Source organism: Anser anser (assembly GCF_964211835.1).
Source record: "Anser anser genome assembly, chromosome: 3".
Classification (NCBI taxonomy): Eukaryota; Metazoa; Chordata; class Aves; order Anseriformes; family Anatidae; genus Anser; species Anser anser.
Genome location: NC_139722.1, coordinates 68712741 through 68736123, shown reverse-complemented (window position 1 = coordinate 68736123; position 23383 = coordinate 68712741). Strand labels below are relative to the sequence as shown.

Genomic DNA, 23383 nt, shown 5'->3' with positions numbered 1-23383 from the left:
TCTGTTTCTTTTTGTAGAATATCATTAAAGTAGATGCTGAGTTTCACTGTTAATTGCCTTAAGAAATACATCTAGAGACTGCAAGCCTTAAGTTTGAAACAAAAGGTAATGAATAAATTTTGTCCGTATTTCTTGCAATGTGAAAGGTTGTTTTCCAAATATTTATTTGACAAGGTTTTATCATGATTTTTGACAAATCAAGACAGCAGAAACCTCCAGGACAGAACTAATTGTTTGACAAAGTCCATTACTGAAGTCAGTGAAAAGGTATCTATTGACTTCAGTGTGTTTCAGATCAGGAAGACATTCTCAACTGTTTAATAGATGTCCTTAAATGGTAGACATGATTTGTTTCATCTTCTGACAAAAAAGAAATGGCAAACACTAAACATGTTGCAACCTCTGGAATACACTCTTAATCTTCCAGAATGTAAAATGAGTGGTAATTTTTGTGGTGTCTCGTGATCAGATTTGCCTTACTTTTTCCTCTGTGCATATTTTGATAATCCTCTATTATGACTGTTTTCCTTCACCCAGACCTGGAAATGGTGCATTAACTGATATGTATAGAGTGTGTACTGGTAAGATATTTTATACTGAAATTCATTTGAGGTAATCAGATTTGGTGACCTGATCTGTGGATTCTGTGGAATCCAGATTCTGTGGAGACTATTTCCATTCAAAATGCTCTATCAAGATATATTTAGCATTAATATGTATTACCATTTAGAATTAGTGGGTATTGTTAGTGTGGATCATATTATATATTATGTGGATCATATTTATGTCTATTTTATTATTGTTATTGAGCAGTGACCCTTTCAAGAATCTGTGCGATATCTAAAGCTAAAAAATAATATTCATTAGCAAAACGGGGCTTTTGTTACATAGAAGCGTCCTGGGAAAAGAGTGGAAAATAACAATACAAGAAGATTTAAAGAAGTTCCTTTATTTCCTTAGCATATGAAGCAAGAGTCTGTGGAATGCCAGCCACATGTTTCCTGCACTGACACATATATTTTCCTTTTGGGAGACCATGAGCAACTCATTTCATTTTTGTGTCTTGGGCAAGAAAGTGGGATAATCATACTGAATATCTTTGAGAAATACTTAGAGATTAACTGAAGAAAAAAATACTGTTATTAATGTTTAGTTTCTTATTGTCTGATGGAATTTGAAGAATAACTATAATTTTTGTAGAGTGGAACTACATATAATTCTAAAATGTTTCTTTCAGAACAAAAAATTGAAGGGCTTTCATCTGTATGTTAAGAATCTTTGTGTAAAAGTTTCTGTCCCTTGTTAATGCAGACTTAATTTTATTCTGAGATAAATTATTCTTTCACTCTCAAGTAAATATTCACATGAAACAGCAAAGTTATAAGAAACTCTAAGAATGAGCTATAACACTCAGATTGTGGGCAAGGTGTTCTCCATTTTCGTGAACAGTCAAAAAAAAAAAGAAGTATACAAAAGGTACTTAAAAAGTGAATATTTAATTTTCACAGCATGCAGAGCATGGAACTGGCTCCATTGGTGCTGCTGTTACACACTTTAAGGTACCTCTCAGTGTGCCAAACACTGGTCTTTCAATATGAAGAGCTGTATTTGACAACACAAAGCAACACATGCATGAGCACCTTAATGTTGAAAAGGCCAGTATCACCTCTCACCAGTATTACCCACCTGGCTTGCCAGGGATAAATATTGTCCCTAGCCCTGATTACCTCCCATTTGCCTGCGCTCTAACAGCAGATGAAGCTTTGTAAAGAGCTCACACCATCCTGGGAAGTAGAGATCTCTTGGGTTCTTCTTGTATTTTCTGATATAGTTAGAAGAGTTAATAACATTTATCCTTCCTTTCCTTTAGATATATCATATACATTAGACAAGGGAGGAACACAATCTAGTTAAGTATATAATCGACATCAGAACAAAATGACTGATGTAACCTCACTGTAAGAAAACATCTCTTACAAAGAAGTTCTATCTTTGTAACTACTAGAACTACAGTTCTAGTATTTGTTGACATCCTTGGAGATACATGAGGTAAAAATAAAACTGTGCATAATAGATATAAATATATATTTTTTATTAAATGAGAATGCAATATTTGAAACTCTGATATTTCAGGATAGGGTTTGAAACTATGGTTGTTTTTTTTTGTTTTGTTTTGTTTTTCAGAATATGTTTTCCAGTCTGTTACATTGTTTTTCTAAGCCACCCACCATGTATGAATACATTACAGAGATGTAGATCCTTTTCCTTGTGTGGGTGACTTCTCAGTAGCTCTCCTGGACTCAGCCAATGTGTAAATTTTAGCATGTATGTAACAGCTTGCTGAGAGAAAATTACTTTGTGGAGAAAAACTAGGTGCTGTAAAAATTGTTAGAGAAGATATTCATAATGATATTTAATTTCTTATAATTTCCTGAACCACCTATTGTCTAACAACTGGTTCCCTACTCTGGAAAATATACAGGCATCCTGTTTTCTAAAGCTGTCTGGTTTCCAATGGTAACTTCACACAAAGCATCTAAGAATTTTCTAAACAAATTAATTTGTCCTCTAATTATGTAAATCATAAATTTACACACATAAATCATTTTACAACTGCCCCAGGCCACTATCTCATGTTAAAAATTTGTATGAATAAAGCTGCATAGAAAAGAAAAGGAAAATATATATATATATTCATATGTAAGATAACATAGCATAAATCATACTATGTGAATTGCCTAAGTAGTCTAAATCTTCTATCTCAATTCATACCGATTCCTTAACACATTAATTAAAAAAAATAAAATAAAATAAAATAATAAAAAAAACACAAACAAAAACTAAACAATTGAACACTTTTTTTTTTGCAGGCTCATTTTAGAGGCCTGGAGAGTCAATAGCATGCTTAGTTTTACTTAGTTTTAGATCCTGCAGGCCAAGGAGTCTTAACTCTTCTGTTAAATTCAGGCTTCACTGTCATCATTCTGTTACATTTTTGAAATGCTAAATTATGCAGCAATGTAAAACAGAAGCAGCACTTTTGCTGGCCTAAAATAAATGTTGTGGGAAAGAAATAAAAAAAAGGAATGTTAAAGTGTTAATGTTTTCTTCTAGTTTAAGTTAATGAGTTTCATGATAGAACTCCTGACCTTGTGAGCAAATATCTTCTGTGTAATATGCAGCGAGCATAAAGGCAGACATGCTGGAGTTCATGTAGGTTGTTGCAGCCCCTGGGATTCTGATTCCTGCTTTGTTAGCCATTGTTCCCTACTACAGAGGTTGCACAGTCTACTAACACATACCTATTTTTTTTTCGGAGAAGTTGGCTGAGCTACTGGAGAATGCAGAACATCTCTTTCAGGTGCCAGCTTTTATGAAGCTGTGTAACCTCTGCTTTCCCATAGTACATTACTTAGGCAGAGGTAGAAGCTTTTAAAGGCAGCCTCTGCTGAGCTTCAGCACCATTGGTACCTCATGGGAATGTAGACAGAGAATCTGCTTTTTTTTTTTTTTTTTTTTTTATTGGTAGTCTCAAAGGGAGATTTGTTTTGGCATTAGCTCAGTGAGAAATTCAGGGTTTGGTATCCATCCATCAGCTACTAATCTCATTTTTTACTGTTTTAATATAGTCTTTATAGAGTTCGTTTTGATTTGTAAGTTAACAGAGGAAACAAAGATATTTCCATTTCAACCAGCAGTGCATTTCTTGTAATTCCTAAAAGCATTTTCAGTCACACAGAATTAAATACAACAAATGGCTTTTAGACAATACTGTTCCTCCAGTGTAAGTGGTAAAATACTTTCAGATCAGGAAATTCAATTTAAATATTACATTTGATGAATACGACAACAGCAGAGAGAAAAAGTGTGAGCAGGTATTAATCAGCATAAACATGGATCCCTAGACAATCCTTCAGTCTAGTTTTACTCAAGTATCTATTTAAGAAATGCAACATTACAATTTAATACCTTAAAAACATTAAGCCAGTACTTTTTCCCCCCTGAATCAGAATCCAGGATGTTATTTGTCTGGTATATGGAAAAATATTGTATGCCAGCTGGCTTTCAACATTTTAAAATTGAGAACTGTCTGGTATTGTCAATTTAAGCATTATCACTTGACTTTTGTAAGCTACAAACACACTCATGGTTTTAAATATAATGCCAAATTTTGCCTTTTCTCTCCCTTGTCTTTACCCAATGGTCTTCCCTCTATTAACATGTGTTTGTTTGCTCGAAAGAAGTCAGTCTATATACTCTGCTGGAAAATATGGACAATAGTTCACAGAATCACAGAATGGTTGAGATTGGAAGGGACCTCTGGAAGTCATCTGTTTCACCTCCCTGCTCAAGTAGGGACACCCAGAGTTGCTTGCCCTGGACTGTGTCCAAGCACGTTACGAAGACTGACAAGTTGGGAGATGCCACAACACCTCTGGGCAACCTATTAGTGAGCCTATTATAATATACCGTGTTGTGTTACTGGTCTAGCAATAATGGTGGTTAAGGACTTCGAGTCATTCTCTTCATGAATTGAAATACTACTTGTGAAAGGGCAGCATTGATACAGCTCTCAAACTCTGAGAATTCCAACCTAAGTGGCCATGGGACATGATTTCTGTGCCAGCATCCCTTCAGAGTCTGTAGCAGTGGTGGACTAGAAGTAACAGTAGCAAGTTCAAGTTGCAAGTGTGAAAAGTAGCATTTGGATAATTGTGGTGACCAGGTTAAGCCTGCTGGCTTCCTCTCTGACTGGTGTGACAGGGCATTTCCAGCATACATAATGGGTGTTCTCACCTCATTCTCTGTGCTCCCTTTGACAAGTATCCCTCTAGTCTTGCCTGAGAAGCACCAGCTAAAAACTCCAGGAGCTGCCTTAACTGCCCTGCTGGAGATGTGGACAGGCAAAGATAGAATTTGAGGCTAGCCATGGAGCACTTGACAGCAGATTTGGCAGTAGTAGCTTCAACAGGTAGCTTCTTCCTAATCTGATGGCTGGAAAAGACCAGCATAAAATAGAGAATTCCAGAGAGTTTATATCCTGGAAGACTGGGCATTGCAGACTTGCAGGATGACTTTGCAGACTTTGTCAGTTCTGAATTTCTTTACTGACGTTGTCTTTTTTCTTTTCCTTTTTTTTCTTTTTTTTGTTTTCTTTTCATTTAGTTAAGACAATATAGAAATAGTAGAGAAAAATATCCAGTGAGGATAAAAACTAAAAGCCAAACTCTTCAATACAGCTTGAGTGAGAGGGAAATGAGCAGAATGGTACCGTTAAGTGTTATCAGAAGAATGATTAATCCGTATTGATTTGGTGAAGTCAAACATATCTGAAAGAATACAAGTCAGATCAAGGAGTTTGTACTGACGCCTCATTTACATCACAGAAGGACATATATAAAGAAAACGCAGTTTTCATACTGAGTCTGCATCCCCCCTCCTGGCAAACAATGACTAAGTCTAGAGTGACAACTTCGCCACTCAGACTTCCCAGAGTACCCTATCATGCACTGCCTTAATGAGTCTGTGGTTTACTTAAGACTTGAATTTCAGAACCTGATATCTGGCTCATCAGGAATACTGAACTATTGCTTAGGACTTGCACTCAGGGCTTGCAACATTTACTTGTCACATGATGTGTGACAGTAAAAAACTCAACTCATGAGCAGATTTCTGATTTCGTGATGGTGTTAGTATAAGAGACAATTGCATGTAAACAACCACTCCATCCACCTCTCCCACTTATCTTTTCAAATCAAACAAAAGGCTCAAACTTCCAGGTTTTTTATTATAGATTTTCCAGGGTCCTGCTGTGTGTTTATTGTTTACCTAACTCTCTGTCTTCTGGCTAATGTTTTCTCCTTTATTTATTCAATCTGAAGACTTGAAAAAGCAAAAGTTGTACATCTCCAAAGCTACCTTTCCATAGACATACGCTTAAGACCTCTAGTAGCAAATGGCAGCTTTTCTTTCAGTCCCATTTCAAAGCAAAGTATATATTCTAACTGCAGAAAAAAGAGCTTGTTTTGAATAGCATGGAATCCAGTGATGCCATTGATTGGTTCTGGTATATGTCAGTGGCATGTGAACTTGGACAACCTAATATAAATGTAGTCAAAAACATAAAATAATAAATAAAAAGAGTGTTTCAATTTCTATCTTAGTCAGAAAGGTCTCAAAATTCTCTGCTTTAAATGGCTGAAAAATTAAACTGGTGGAAAATTATACCCTTGAAATCTTTCCCGTTTTCAGCCCAGAAAGTATTGATCAGGTGTTCTAATTAGAGCATTATTCCTCTAAAATATGTGCAAAATATTGTCTGCACTAGAAAATTCTGTTGTTTGTGTGAATGGTATAATTGCATAACATTGCCTACAGTACCAAAAAATGTAGAGTATGCTTACAGCCCTTTGTTACAGTCTGGTATGGACAGACCAGTCCTTGTGTATGCAGATTTCCCTGGCTCTATCAAATAGCATGTCTGCAAACATACCTGGTTAAGTGTTTGCTTAGCTGTGCAGAGTAAAGGTAACTGTGACACGTAGCATCTTCCTCTTCCTCCACCAAGAAAGTGCCCTAAATTTGTTGCCCTAAATTTGTATCCATTTCAAATTGTGTTTAGACTCCTGAGGTAGCTATCCTAACATGGAGTAGAATACATTGATTCTTCCCAAATTCACTGAGAAACTAGAACTGCTTTATTTTCCTATGATTAGCTTGAACATAGAGCAGAGTGGCACCTCCAAAAGACATTACTGAAAATAAGCATAATGGGAGGCAGATTTTTAGTAGGGTTTCTGGAAGATAATACAGCTATTTTTTTCACATTTTGGGTGCTTATTTGAAAAAGTAGAGAAAACTACCCTGTGCTGCTTTGCATGAAAGTTGTGAAGATAAGACATTGAGGCAAAGTGTGACACAGAATCAGACAGAAAGCTGATTCTGTTTTTGTAAATGTTTCCTGTAAATACATATATTTTTTCAAGTACATTTGTCTGAGGACTAGGTGTACAACACAGATATAAAATATGACACATTTAAACAATTCTGTGAAAGACAATGAGATCTCTATATTAATATTAGTTACATCTTTTTAATGTTTTGTTTCTTATTACCAGTCTTAAATTGAATGTGCCTACAAGGTCTTTCTCCAGCTCCTCAGTGAAACATTATGATACCAGAAATTTAATAGTGGTGTCTTATTTTCAGATCATTTAACCAGAGATTTCATTTCAATGAGTAACATTTTTTTCATACTGATGAAGAATAATTGCAATATATTTGCATGGTGAAATTGCAGAAATCAGGACTGTGAAAATCCTATATAGCTCATCATGACATGGACCAGTTTTATTTTTTGTCCATCACAAATGCCACACAGTGGGACCTCAGTCAGACTCCAAGAACACAGAACACAGAAATGAATAAATAATGGTAACATGGATAAATCTCAGCTTCATCTGTATAGGAACCACGACAGGCTTCTTTTTCTCCCCTTGGAAAGGGCTGTAGGGTTGTGCATCCTCCCACACCCAGAAGTTTCAGAATAATTTATGCTGAATGGCTTTGGGGGCAACAGAGATTTCCCTGGACTAATGGCATTTTTTAAAAAAAATTTTTTTTCCCCTTTCATTGTGGTTGATTAAATACTAAATCATATGAAAATCCTCTGATAGAAATGTAGAAAAAGTCACATAACTAAAACCCCTGGTACTTCTCAAGTACTCAAGCGGCCAGAAGCTGATTTAAGTAGTCCACACAAATTTGATAATGATCATGGTAACTAGAGGACTACTGGGGCAAGGAAGACCCAAATGTGCCACCTCTCCTCTCTCCTCTGGCTGAAGCTGTTAAGATCTCTGTAAGAAAGAGGGATCTACCAGGTCAAGGTCATTAGCAGATCTTCCTGTTTCTGGTTAGCCTGACCACAGCCTGAGCTGATTTGGGATGTGTTATGAGGCATCAGCAGAGCAGCCTGGGATAGTGACTCAGACAGGACAAAGCTTTCATATAAATAGTGCTAATGCTGAGAGAAATGGCAACAAGGTTGTGGGTTTAACTGAAAGAAGAAAAAGTATAGCATGTGATGGTGAGGCATTAGCAATAATAGCAAACATAGCATTGTGTGAACATCAGTCCTTCAGTGGCAACAATGACAGCAATTAATCCTTCTGTTCTGTAACACTTGGGGTCTCCAGCTCCTTCTGTGAAGTTCTCAAGGAATATGCCCATAAAAAATGAGAAAATAATCTATGAGGTATTATGTAATAAAAAGGAAGCTGTTGCTCATCTTCCCCATTTCATCTTCAGGATATAGCATGTCTCTGTCTTCCTCAGCTTTATTTGAGAATAAATGATTTGAATGACAGATTTTCAACTAGATTTCTTATTCATGTGGCAATTTTGCCGGAACTGCTGTGCTTTCGTGCTTCGTTGTCTTCCAGTGTTGTTGAAAAGCACCTAAAACAACTAGGCCAGAGATGTTCTGCTGTACCTTCTAATGTTTATGCTGGTGCCAGACTACTGCAGGAAGCCAACACTTCCTCTCTGTTTCATCAGGGACAGGAGTCAAGGTCATACACCAAATCTAAATGTACTTTTCCCACAATAATTTCTCTAGGAAACAGAACTATGTCTTAGCCTTATGCCATGTTTTTTTTTTTGGCTATCTGGCTATATTCTGAAGTTACTGTTTTCAATCGACTACTGGACCATTACCATTTTATATAAACCCCATATAAGAATTTATCAGATAAATCATATACTTTCTTCACAAGGTTCAGGCTGACCACACTATTCCAATTTTAATATAATTACATTTATTTTGCTGTCAGTTAAGTAAAAGTTTTGACAAGCATGTGAAACTTAATCCCTCACATTACTGAAGGTAAGGTTTTATATCAATAATCAGTCCTTGCATTCAGGGAGCTAATATGTAAATCCATTCCAAGATCTTATGTGCAGGCTTGTCAGAGAGATAAAAGTATATATTAATGAGGGACCGATTTTTTTCCTTGTCATTCTTCTGGCAAGCCCAAAGAAATAAGTATTACTGCAGATGAATAAAAGCAACAAACTGAGGAGATGAGACCAGTCTTGTATGTACATGCTGTCTATTCAGAGCACGATTTCTTCCCTGTGTATAAATTATTCTTTTAAAGTGAATCTGTCATCCTCAGGCTGTGTTTTGCTGCCTCCTAATTACTGCTTCTTTCCTCCTTTCCTCTCCCCCCACTATACAACCACTGATTTATCAAATGCTTAACTATGTTTGGCAGGAAGGATATAGATCTAAGGTAGTTGAGTTAAGAGGCAAAGTTTCTTCATAGTATTATTTAATTAATCAAACACAAAGTGTATACACATTTTGGCAGGTACACCCACTGTATTGACTGTGTATTGCTGCTTGTTGTCACATGAGCTAGCTGCCAAGAAAATCATGTTTTATTTATCCACTGAACCCAGAAATCTCATCTTCAGGAAATTATGTATATTCCTTCTTCCAACCACCACGGCAGTGAATGAGTTGATATCAGCAAAGACATAATAAAAGTATCTTCCTTATGAACTTTTTGCTAAAGACAAACCCCACGTAGCTGTATGCTCAGCTGTTAGAGCATAGCAAGATTTTGATTCAGAAGTGTTAATCTCAGCAAATTCTGGGTATGCTGAGACTCTGTCTCAGTTCTTCTTGTAGAAACTGTTAGAGGCAAATACTCTTTATTTATATTTTATACTCAATTTCCCATTTTGCCATTGTAGCTCATTCAACCAGGAGCTGAAAACCTTTTTGAGCCAAATGAATGGTTTGAGTGGTCTCATTTTCCTTGCACAGGAGATTAATATGAAGTTTGCAGATGGCATGAGAGGTCCACAATCAAAAAAAGAGCACAAAATAAAACCAAGATTCAAGAATGACCCTTTTTGTCTTTGTAGGATCATCTTCATTTTATAACCTTATGCCTTTGGCTGGGAAAAAATAATAATAATAAAAAAAAGCCTATACATTGCGGTTCATACTGGCTATGGCACATTTTCTTACTTTTCAAAGCAGAAGTTTCACTTTCTACACAGCCTTAATAAAAGGTACATATACTGTAAAATACTTAAGTTTTAACAACCAATTCAAGGTTGTGCTCCTAAAAACTCTTAACCAATGTAAATGTAATTTATTGCATTCTTGGGATGTAGTAGATTTGTTTCCAATATGATTAATAAATCCCTTTTTGTCTGAGGAAACAGAAAAGAGAGTTAGGAGAGTTTGATTTTTATGTGTTGAAAAACAGGACAGTTTTAACTTCACTTATTTGTTACATAGCTTCAATCAAAACTGTATCAACAATACAAATATATACAGCATTGTTATGAAATGATGGCTAGAAAATTTTCAGCAAAATAGTTGAGAGAGAAAAAGAAAAGGAAAACAAACAAACAAACAAAACAAACAGACTGTTCAATGCAATGCAAAAACTTCTTAAGGGTTGTGCACATGTTTGCTAAAGGAAACAACCAAGGCATTTTCTGCTTCTCAACAGAGGCCTCTACTTTATTCAGTCATCTTATTTGCTGAAGAAAATAAATTCACTGACTCAGAGATTTGAATTCCCAATCCGATGTCTTAACACACACTTGTGATATTTGACCATTTAACTGTCCTCTCCTCATTTTAAACCCTTTGTTTTAAAAGTTATCTTATATTGATGCCATCTCTCAGTTACCCAGAGTAATGCAGGCAGAATACAAATGAAGAAGGAGACCATTGATGGCTCAGCTGATTGAGATGTGCAGGAGTCTCTGGTAAGCAAAGCTTGGACCAGACCCTGCACCTGGAGCAAACAGAGCCCAGTGCAAGCATAGCCTTCCAGACACTGCTGGCTCATGTGAGACAAATGTCATTGTCCCACTGCATACCAAAACTCCATCCTGAATCATCTGCCCTGGATCATCAAGAGTTGACTAAAAGTCCAGATCAATAATAATCCCACTTAGAAATCACACCAACATTTATCAGCTTGTGGTTGCACAGATTTTTGTCAGTACCACTTAACTAGATCTCCTAGACCAAACTGAAGTAGATACTCATATCCATACTTGATAAAGGAGAAATTTCAGAACCATATTGTCACACAGGAAGTACTGGGAGAAATAAAGCTCAAATTTCTGAACTACGGATAGGTAACTGCAGAGTACAGTACTACCACATATGAACACACTTAGGTATTCTCAAAATTACATATTCACGGCAATATTTGTTCCCTGAGGAAGATAAATAAGCAGGAAGATAAGCAGGAGGTTTATTTTTTAATTTATTTTGCATTACTGGATACAGTTTAAGTATTTCTGTAATGAAAAATGTAGGAAAATATTATTTAAATAGAGATCCCTCTTCCTGCTGCTTGAACACATGTTTATTGAATACTTTAGGATACTTTAGATTATTACTCATCAAAGTTCACAAACAGCTCCTCTTCCTTCCATTCTTCAACTTTGTACAACTTTCTTCATTTCCACCCAAAGAAGGACATAGTTTTAGCAATCTCTCTCTCTCAAAAAAAAAAAAAAAAAAAAAAGGAGAGCGACTACAAATAGAACAATAAATACTATTTTCATTTTTTCATTAAAGGCTATTTTTGAACAAGCAATACACAAGTTAAAGCTGTCAGCAGAAAGCAGAATATTCTGTGCCAGTATCTCAAAGACAGTAGAGTTTTGAGTGAGAAGAGCTGCTTTTGAGAAACTTTACCATTTTGGGCCTCATTAGATTTCCTACAGCTTCTGCCAAGATGCACATATGTATCTGTTTCTTTCATTTTGTCAGCACTAGCATATATGATGGACATTTACAATAGAGACTAAAAGAGATGGAACTGTAAAAAGGAGATTACTATACTCCTGGAAGCAGCTGGGCAGCCCTGAGCAACAAGGAGCAGAAACAAGGCTTCTTCCCAAAAGAAGGAGGCACTTATGCCCCAGCAGCAAACGTGTAGAGGTTGCAGCACTTTGAAAACATCCCGCATTGAGAACCACTGTTTGTAGGATTTATGAGACAAGCTGAAATGTGGTTATGTTAGTGGTTTTTTTTGAACGCACCTTGTCACTCTGAGTTTTCTCCCTTTTAAAATATTCTACTTTATGTTCTGGTAAGACTTAAGTTATCAGTATGAACACTTCTTGTCTTTTTGTGTATTTTCACAGTAAGAACAAGTGTGTCCTGATTTGTGTTTCTTTGGTCTCAGACCACATGCAGCAGAATTGCTGTGGTGGGACTGAGGATGATTATAAATTATTCCTTGCGCTACAGACTTCCTAGTAACTTGGAAAAAAAAATAAGAACTCTGTTCTAACTTTGGATTTCTTCTGCTTTCTTGAATGTAGCTTTCTTTTCTTTTATGTTGCCTCCTTAACTTTAGGAATTTCAAGAAATTGTCCTTATAATATTAGGTTATCACTCTAGCCACTCATGCTCTGACCATATAGGAAAAGATTTTATTCTCAGGATCTGTAAAATAATCTTATCAATTACATAATAACTATAAAATCATATTGCACTCTGGCAAATTGTGTTTTACTGTTTAGCTTAGGTTTATGCAGAGGACATATAGCTTAGGCCTATGCTCTGGTTTTGTGGGTATGATAAGAATGCCTTGCCAGAATACTGTTTGCTGCACAAGCAAAAAAGATCGCAATTACATTACTGTCTTTGTAGTGCATTAGGAACTATAATGAAACCACATAGTAACAAAGTTTCTATCTCTGCACAAAGAAATCTTTGCTTTGTTTTATATAGTTATGCCAAAGGTATGAAATTAAATATGCCGACATCTCCATCTTAGATGTTTCCTTCTGATTATTAGAGTTACTCTTTATTTATCATTCCAGTAAAATTCAACTGCCAGTAATATCAATGGACCATTATTAACTCTGAGTTGATTTATAGGATTTTGAGATAGCATATCCCACTGTTCTGGATTTTTATCATGATGAATGACGGTATTAGTAAACAAAGAAGATGTCCTCTAATGCATGGAGTTCATTCTGGACATAGCTGGATAGCAAGAAAGAGGAATTTAAGAACAGAATTAACATCATGTTTCACAATAAGTACATATATTTGCAAAGAAAAACAAATCTGTACAAACTGTACTTCACTAGGCTTATAAATATTTATTTCTGTTGTGCCACAGTACACCCTACTTTCAATGCCTCTGCAAAACGCTAGTTCTAAAGTGCTTATGGCAGCATAATTCAGAGTCTGAGTTTTCAGATACTATTAAGTTCTCCTCTACCCTTCATCAAATGCTCATTGTTAGGTTTTCTGACACCCTATTTTATTAGAGTTAAGGTATTTTACGTACTGTTTAGATTTCCACCATGAATTTCCAGCAGAGGGCAATCTTGTTCCTACGTTGGTGGCTCATTTGAGAAATAAACCTACTAGTAAACAGCTGTTCCTTCTGCAATTCAAAAGGGGGATTAATCCAAGGGCATAGGCTATGCAATTTTTTTTCCTTGTCATTTACTTAATAAATTTTCAGACACTTCTGGAACTTATCTCAACTTCTCAAAGAATGTTTTAGAAACTGAAAAAAAAATAACATCTCTATGGGCCTTGAGCTGTCATCTATATTACTTTTGTTGTTTTGTTTTGTTTCTCCAAGACAGGATTAACTACATTACAAAAACCCTTGATTGATATATATTTTTAAAATCTTTAATATGTGTAGATGTGTTACCCACCTGGAATAGTTCTTACCTGTCCTTATAGATAGAAACACATTTTGCACTTTTAATCTGAATTTCCTTTGCTTTATTTTAAACCCAGTACTTTTTACGTGATCTGTAGAAGACATAGAAACTTTATTTGCAGCAACAGTTCATTTAATAGAAGTGGGAGAATTACTTTTACTTGCTGCAGAAAAGGATCTAGCAATAGCACGAGCTGACATTTCTGACATTCTGACAGCCTAACTATCTTGTTTTATTAGTTCTTGTGTCCCACACAGTCTGCGTTTCAGCTTTTTTTTTTTTTTTTTCCCCCCACAAATTCTGTTTTCTAAACCTCACTATCTTCATCTGGTTGCTTTCTGGATGTCACAGTTACCTGAATCAGCCTGTGCTGTAGACAATTCCTCTCCCTCTTTTCACATGTGCTGTGTGACCTTTCTTAACATTTGCCATGACTAAGATCACAGCTGGCTGCTTTCACAAAGCAAGTGATTCGCCCACCCATCTGAATCATGGGCTGCCTACAAATGATTAATGAGAGGCTGGTTTGCTAATACAATTAGTGACAACGATCAGGAAGATAGTAATGTCAACACTTGTCAGTTACAGAGAAATTGTTTTTTTCTGAACTCAGCATGACAACAGCAGCACAAGAGTTGGTTTCTACTGCCAGCCCCAGCCTCAAGTTAAATTTTCTTGGAGTTCCTAGAGCCAGTATAAAATCTTCGGTACTTCAAATCAGTTGAGATCTTCTGTGCTGGGAAAAAATGGTGGCTCTTCGGGTGTAGGGTATTCTCCCTTTCCACACTCACTGCCTGGGATGCATGAGGAGGAATAGCTGCAGCCTCTCCAGCTTACACCTGCACATTTAAAGGGGGCTTACAAAAAAAGATGGAGAGTGACTTTTTACATAGGCAGCTAGTGATAGGACAAAAGGGAATGGTTTTAAACTAAGGGAGGTGTGGTTTAGATTTTATTTTAGGGGGAAGTTCTTTACTCAGAGGGTGTTGAGACACTGGCACAGGTTGCCCGGAGAAGCTGTGGATGCCCCATCCCTGGAGGTGTTCAAGACCAGGTTGGATGGGACTTTGAGCAACCTGATCTAGTGGGAGGTGTCTACCTGTGGCAGGGGGGCTGGAACTAGATGATCTTTAAGGTCCCTTCCAAGCCAAGTCATTCTATGATTCTGTGATTTTCTATAGCTGCAGGAAGATTCTATGAGTTTGTTAAAATTTTGACAGATCTTGGCTCCTGCTGTTTGGTTTTGCACCAACTGGGCTAAGTTACAAACATGCGCTGTTCACTGTGATGAACTTCACTTCAAAAGTCACCAAGACTCCAGTAAAACAGTATCTCAACCATTCTTACTAGTCAGGTTACTAGATTTGTCATTCATAAGTAAGTGCAATTCATACCTAAATACACTAGCTGGTGCTCAATGCTAAGCTGTGCAATGGTCAGGAATGTATTCCAATTCTGGTTTGTAAGTTTTTATACCATTTTTTGTCACTAAGTGTTCATTTGGGAAAAAAAAAAAAACATAGGGTGAGACAAAAGCTGAGCTGGATTTCTCCATGCCTGACGTCAAAGCCTCTGCCAGTTGTCAAGGTCTTTCACCTCAGGGACAAGGCAGTGCGTGTGTGTGTAAGCATGTGTGCATGTAGGGGAATGACTGCTTAATTATTTGGACATGTTTTGAGTCACTGGCATGTGGCATGGCATAAAGGAAGGAGTTCATAAAAATGTGAGATGGAAAGAATTAAAATGGAACAAAATTTAGAATTCTCCTGTTTGGATGGAAAATATAAAAATATCTCATTTCCACCATACAACATGGTAGTATGTTCTGATACTTTTCATGTTTATCACTTCTCTGTCACTTCTGAGGGACAGAAAAGAACTGAGAAACATTGACACTTTACGAAGCAACAAGAAAATACCTGTGAATTGTCCCAGAAGAATTAGGGAGGGCTCCTCTAAAAAGGTGATGAAGCCATTAACTCAGCTGAAGTGTCTCTATACCAATGCACGCAGCATGGAAAATGAGCAGGAGGAGTTGGAAACCAGTGTGCTCACGAAACTGTGACCTAATTGGTATCACAGAAATGTGGTGGGACAAATCACACAACTGCAGCACTGTAATTGAGGGCTACAAACTTTTCATAACAGAGAGGAAACAAGAGATAAGGCTGTTTCCCCCTATGTTAAGGAGTGGGTAGATTGCAAAGAGCTACCTCAGAAACAACCACAAACAGGTTGAGAGCCTAGGGATAAAAGTTAAGGACTGGACCAATAAAGGATACCATGTGGTTGGGGTCTATTACAGGCTGCCTGATCAAGGGAACCCTGTTGCTGAGGCCTTCCTGCTTCAGCTACAAGAAGCACCATACTCACACGCTCTCATCCTGGTGGGGGATTTCAGCCACCTGGATGTCTGCTGGGAAAGCAGCGCAGCAGGCTGCAAGCAATCCAGGAGACTCCTGGAGTGCGTTGAGGATAGCTTCCTGGGCCAGGAATTGACAAACTGATCAGAGGAGAAGTGTTACTGGACCCAGTGCTCACCAGTGCAAATAAAGTCATGAAAGAGTTTAAGACTGGCGGCTGTCTAGGCTGCAGCACCTACACCCTGGTTGAATTTTTGATCTCAAGGAATATATACCTGTCAAAGAGCAAAGTCAGCGCCCACAATTTCTAAAGAGAGAACTTCCAGATGCTTTAGGAATAGTGGATGAGATCCCCCCAGACACTGTCCTTACAGACAGGGGAACTGGTAAGAGCTAGTAACTCTTTAAGGATGCTTTTCTTAGAGCACAAGAACTCTCCATCCCCCTGCATAAGAAAGTGGACAGGGAGGGCAGGAACCCGGGATGGCTGAGCAGGGACCTGCTGGTCAAACTGAGGTACAAGAAGGAAATGCACAGGCAGTAGAAGCAGGGACATGTGGCCTGGGAAGAGTACAGGGATGCTGTCTGGATGTGCAGAGATGGGATCAGGAAAACCAAGGTATAGAAGGAACTAAAATTGATGTGGGATTCAAAGAGTAACAGGAAAGAATTCTATAGTTACATGGGTCAAAAAAGAAAGGCCAAGGAGAGCGTACCCCTTCAGATAAATGAGAAGGGAGTACTGGTAACAACAGACATGGAGGAGGCTGAGGTGCTCAACTAATTCTTTGCCTCTTGCCATTCTTGGCAATCAATGGCAGTCAGGCATCTCATGTCACTGCATCAACAGAGTGGCCAGCAGGTTGAAGAAGGGGATTGTCCCACTCTGCTCTGCATCTTGTGAGGTCCCTCTTGGAGTATTACATCCAGGTCTGGGGCCCCCAGCACAAGAAGGATGTGGACCTGTTAGAGCGGGTCCAGAGGAGGGCCACGAAGTTGATCAGAGAGCTGGGGCACCTCTTCTGTGAAGACAAGCTGAGAGAGCTGGGGATGTTCAGCTTGGAAAAGAGAGAGCTCTGGGGAGACCTCACTGTGGTCTTTCGGTACTTAAAGGGGGCTTATAGAAAAGATGGAGAATGATCTTTTTACACAGGCAGATAGTGATAGGACAAAAGGGAATGGTTTTAAACTAAAAGAGGAGAAATTTAGGTTAGATATCAGGAAGAAATTCTTTACTCAGAGCACCCTCCGTGTACCAGTAAGGTGCTGGACCAGGTTTCCCAGAGTGGTTGTGGATGCTCTGTCCCTAAAGGTGTTTAAGGCCAGGTTGGCTGGGGCCCTGGATAACTTGATCTAGTGGGTGGCATCCCTGACCATGTTGGGGGTGTTGGAACTAGATGATCCCTAGATGAGGTCCCTTCCAACCCAAGCCATACTATGATTCTATAATGTCTTATAGAGTTGAAATCAAGCAGCTTGTATGTGATGTGTTCTGTAAACAAACTTGCTGGTGTCCCCATAAAATAAAGTTTGCATGTCATGTATAAAATGCCTCATCCTAGTTTTAAGTAGGTGGAAGAAAAAGCAAATGGGAAAACTACTCTCAGTTGCTGAAGTAAATAGAAAGGATCTTGCGCTAACATAATATGAGTAAAGCATCTCTATAAAAACCTGAGTTTGGATGCAGAACAATGCCATACTTGACTGACAAACTACCTTACCAGGTATCATAACTTTAAGATAAATCTACTTAATTATTTCAGCTTTAATAAAGCAACAACAACATCAAAATATTAATAGCCCCGAAACATAAAGTAGATTGCAATATTTGTAAGCCATCTACTAGAAATTAATGATCTACTAGACATCTACTAGACATCAAATGTGTAGGCATCATCTCACTGTAGGGGTGTTTTCTACATCCTTGTGCTTAGCAATAGCATGAGCAGAACAGATGCTAGGAAGGCTGGCTGGTTCTTTATTAGTTATTATTGGCAATGATGCAGTTCAGATTCAAGTCATACATACACAGCCTGGCTAAATGGTTTCTATCTCTCTGCTCCCTGCATTCAATACCTTTTGCTCACCCCCCACCCCCCTTCCCCCTCCCCGATGATTCTTACCCTTGGAAGCTCTCACTGAAGTTGCTGCTTTCATGATTTTGAAAGATACTACTTAACCCTTCATGTACTTGTCCAGTTGAAAAATTTGCAAATGTGTATTTCCTTGCAGGGTAAGGAAAATCTTGTGTCTGCCTTAACTTTTCACACTGGTTAATTGATCATAATAAGGCTATAGGAAATATGCAGGTCCAGGGGATTTCCTGAGTTCAGGGAGCAGCATGTTGCTCCAGCCTCTATACAGCCAGAGATAATGACAAGAGAAAATTTTCCTTGGGAAAATTCTTACATTTTAGTGGAGCAAAATCCAGAGTGAAATTTGAATGAATCCTCAATGCAAATGTGTTTTAAACTCAAAGGGATGTCTTGCTATCTGTTGTGGTTCATGAAAATGAAAGGAAAACAAAAGCCTCACGGAAACAAGATATTGACCTGAGTACATATGCAAGGATCCTGTTAAGCTCCATGATAGAGGCAGGATCCTCCATCATGAAAAGAAAATCTATTTCATGAAGAGTTTAGCTGATCCAGGGACTGACAAGTCAAAGTAGGGATTATGTTAATTTTTGGTGAGGTATACCCCAAGGTATACCTTCTCAGAAGATTTACTGATCAGTATAAGCCCTCTTTGGCTGGCCTTGCTACTGATGCCCAAATTGGATGGAAAGAACTTATTTCAGGGCCATAACGAGGAAAAGCACCTTATCAGCCAGTCTATCATCTTTACTAATAACATGTCCAAATTTCTTCTGTGTGGTTCTACAGATTGTTAAAGATTATCAACTGCATAGGATGTATACTAACACTTCATACATACAGGTCATGGAATTTTATAAAGGGCTTAAAGCCAGCTACAACAACCAAGAAAAAACTTTGCATAGAAATACCTTGCATTGTATAGAAAAAGAAAAAGAAAAAAAAAATAGAGAGAGAGAGAAGAAAAAAAAAAAAAGCCTTGCAAATATGTAGTACTCCCTTTGATTCTGCATGTAGAAATTCACGAGGAGAGAACAGAAGGAATTCAGGAGTTGCCCAATGTGGACAAAAGTTGGCCTGATGGACACATGCTAGCTTGGCATTCAGATCTAGGGGTAACCTTTAGGAGACATGGGAGGCTGTGGGTTCCAAACCTTTCACCTTTTGACATGGACATATTGAAAGGACCACAGATAAGAAAAGTGATGTAGCTCAGATATTCAATTGTTAAACATGCAGCAGGCTTGTGTTATGTTTATTTCTTTTTATCTTTTTATTTCTGGCTTTGTACCTCAAAGTCTGTCCTTTCTTATTGCTAAATATATATATATATATCTTTATTCTTCACTTCAGCTGGTGTTAGGGGTCAGGTGTTAGGGGTCAGAGTTGGTAAAATTGGTGAGATGATGTACCCAATATTTTCAATTGTAACATAAGCAAATAAAGTGGAAAGTGTGAGCAGCCTGAGAAACATACAGATCAAAATATATTTAGGGGACCAGCACCAAAGGAGTTATTGTCAGCATTCCTACCTCATCCCTATTTTTTTTTTCCTCCCTTTTCTTCTAAAAAGAAGGGGACAGAATGACTTGCAAAGCTCTTAGCAAACTATAGGGTATTATAATGGCTCCCTAGGAGATACATCCTGGTAGTATTGCTCTGACTTTCTTGAAAGACTGGTTCTGTCCTGGCACTGCCCCGATTAAGGAAGAGAAAAACAACTCTGTGGAAGCCAGCTGTTCCCCTCAAAATCCCAGGTGCAGCAAGTCCCTCCCTGCCTTTGATCTTTTCCTCTGTTTTGTAGTATTTTCTCCAATGCACCTCAGGGCTGTGATCACTGGACGTTCTAAAGAGGAAATCAATGGGCATAGATTTACAATTCTTCAGTGTAAGTTTTTAGACCTGAATTACATTTCAGTGAAATTCATCCTCTGCAGGGAGTCAACAAAAAGTAAGTTTGGCTTATTAGTGTGCCCCCACAGTTCCCACTGATGTCAGGGAGAGTCTGGGAATAGAAAGAATAAAGTGCCTGTAACCCATGGGTCTAGTGATATTTCTATAATAGGAACCAGAAGGATTAAATGTAGGTACAAACTGAAATGAGAGCATATGGAGTACTGCATGGGGACTGCAATAATCAGTGTCAACCCAGCTGAGTTTCCCCAGGGAATAATTTGACCCTCTATTTTTGCATTCAAATACAGAGGTAGAAAACTAAAAGAATCAAAGAAGTTAAAGTAAATGAAGACATTATGAAAAGGGATAATTGTTTGTGCTGTACCACCAGCACAGGGGAAGAGCACGTGGGAAGGACTGAAGAGCTACACTCAATACTTTTGTCAATTCCCTCATCTGCTTTTAACAGTGTGAAATGCCAATTTGACCGTGCAGGTGGTGAAAATTATACCTAGAGGGATGCAGAGACAAATTCTCACCATGGTGCACAGCAGCCCCAGAGTCAGGTATGCTGGTGCAGCTTGCTGCGCTTCTGCTTACACTGGAGGATGCTGAGTCTCATAGAGGGCCCCTTCTCTTCCTCCCTGCTGGAGTCAAGATACCAAGCAGGAGCGGGGATACTTGGAAGCAGCACAGCCCCCTGTGCCTGGGGGATTCCTTGGCAGTCTCAAAATATAACAATGTGCCTAGCATTCTAGTCAAGGTGTGAAATAAATCAACCTAAGAAAGGATTAGCTCTTGCTCTACTTTCTCATGGCCATAGAAGGATGGAAGTAGGGGCATTCATACAGCAGCTCAGGCCCTTGCAAAGTGCTGTCATTAGGACAACTCCTGGGCTCTCCTCACTGGAGGCCACCGAAATCTGTCTCTCTTTTCCTCCCAGTATGAGGAGGAATTTGCAGTAACAGGTGTTAAACACATTAAAACATAATAGCCTGCTCCTGACCAAAAAAAAAAAAAAAAAAAAAAGTGGCACAGTAAGGCCTGCTGTGTCTCTGAAGATGTTTTTATAAAGGGCAGAATCATTATGCATTTATCAGAAGACTGCTGATGGTGATGGGGCTCTGATCTGTGGTCCGGAGTTGTAGTACAGGATGCTGCTGCCTGTGGGTTCCTGCAAAAAGCAGACCAGACAATTGACCTTTGCCTGCAGAATACCCAATCAAGAGTTTCTTAGTTGTAAAAAATGAGGGATTAAAGAAAAAAAATGTATTTTGGGTCAAGTCTGGTCCACCTCTGATCTGAGGGACAATAAAGTGTTCCTAACAGCGAGCTGTGCTCTGCAACAATACCCAATGCTTTATGCCCCCAGCCTTTACTTTATTCTGCCTTTTGCAAAGTCTAGTGGTCAGACACCAGCAACAATAGTGTTCTATAGGCATCCAAAATGCCAGTGGCTTAATTAGAACTTAAATTTTCTGGGCATCCTGAAACTTCATATCTTTCGTGAAAAATACAGAGTGAATAAACTTGGGTAGGAGATTCACAATTATGTCAATAGTATGTGATAACGTTATTCTGTCTAAAACCCTTCACTGAAGGGTGAAAAGAAGAAAGAAGGTAGATAAGGAATTCCTTTCCTTATTCCTTTCCAATTTCCTTTTTAACAGGAATGTTTCACAAACATCATAACATAACAGAGACAACACCACAAACAGAATAAATGTTTCAAATATTTTCATGGTTCTTTTTCACTCGTTTCCTCTTTGCTCCATGGGTAGTCAACACAGAGTTTCATCTTGTTTGTGATCCAACCACTATTTGTATTTTTAGGGAATATATAAAGGTTTTGCATTCATTTCAGGCCTCATCCATGATCAAAAATATGCGTCTAAATTTTTTAGTATGCCAAAAAAAGCTGGTGCTGAGTTGTAAATGACAAGTTTTCTGAAGCAACTAACCTATTCTTAGAAATATGTGAGGAAAAATTCTTATTCTTCTACCTGGTGATACCGTGTGGGGGAGAAAATGACCCTAGTCATGCTCCTTTTTTTTTTTTTTTTTTTTTTTTTTTACTTTCTGATCTCTTAATGCTAGAAAACAGGTATAAAAGAGCTATAAATATACTTTTCCTAATGGCAGATTAATGCATCTTCAAATTAGTTGTGGGGGATGGGAAATACATAAGGGACTTAGTATTACTAATGGTTATCTCTGACCTAAATCATTTAGGATATGGTAATTCACATTAATTACTAAGAGGATTTAAAGTGTCTTTTACTCAGCAGTAAAAGGCTGGGACGTGTTTTCATGTTGTAATAAATACAAGACTTAATCCATTAAGAACATGGCAGAAGCTACATCTCAGTTGTAATAGGTGAGTTAGCAAACACGTACATGTAGAATAAAAATATCTATTAAAAAGTCCTCGAGTCTTCATTAATCCATACTTTATAGTGTTCACAGAAGTAAATGTTTGGCAGTTTTACAGCACACCTTGGTGTTACTGGGTGGCCATTTCTGGGATAGACTAAAATCTTTGCATCATACCAGAGACTGGTAGGAAGTGCAGTCTACTTTCTGGATGTTGTTGAATTAAGCAAATTAAAGAAAAAAAAATAGCACAGCACAAGAAGGATGTTGATCTCTTAGAAAAAGTTCAGGGGAGGGCCACGAAGTTGATCAGAGGGTTGGAGCACCACTCTTATGAAGAAAGGCAGAGAAACATGTGGCTGTTCAGCCCAGAGAAGAGAAGGCTCCAGGGTGACCGTATTGCAGCTTTTCAATACTTAAAAGGGGATTATAAAAAAGATGAAGAACAACTTTTTGCTCAGTCATGTAGTGACAGGACAAGGGGGAATGGTCTTAAACTAAAAGAGGGGAGATTTAGATTACAGATTAGGAGGAAATTCTTCACGATAAGGGTGGTGGGGCACTGGCTCAGGTTGCCCAGAGAAGCTGTGGATGCCTCATCCCTGGAGGTGTTCAAGGCCAGGTTGGATGAGGCCCTGAGCAACCTGATCTAGTGGGTGGCATCCCTGCCTATGGCAGGGGTGTTGGAACTAGATGATCTATAATGTCCCTTGCAACCCAAGACATTCTATGATTTTATCATACTATAACAGTATGAATTGCTGTGTTTATGCTGTAAGACTCATGTCTTACAAACAAAAATCTTAGAGTGTGCTCATCTTTTAAGGAGGTTGCCATGTTCAAATCATCTTCAAGCAGGGATATTCTTCAGGACTGATAAATTAACTCTGCTGTGTATTTTTGCTGTAT

At 38.1% G+C, this 23383-nt stretch overlaps 1 protein-coding gene and 1 long non-coding RNA gene across 2 annotated transcripts in view; one reads left to right on the top strand and one right to left on the bottom strand.

The window, feature by feature from the left end:
• Positions 1 to 23371, bottom strand: LOC310897284. Its single transcript, XR_014582183.1, has 3 exons — positions 14102 to 23371; positions 13754 to 13837; positions 1 to 13045 (listed from the first exon to the last, which is right to left on the bottom strand). It is a non-coding gene; the product is annotated as an uncharacterized lncRNA (long non-coding RNA).
• MYCT1 (MYC target 1) overlaps positions 1 to 23383 on the top strand; it is a 29481-nt gene that overhangs the window by 178 nt on the left and 5920 nt on the right. The gene's annotated exons all lie outside the window — the stretch shown is intronic.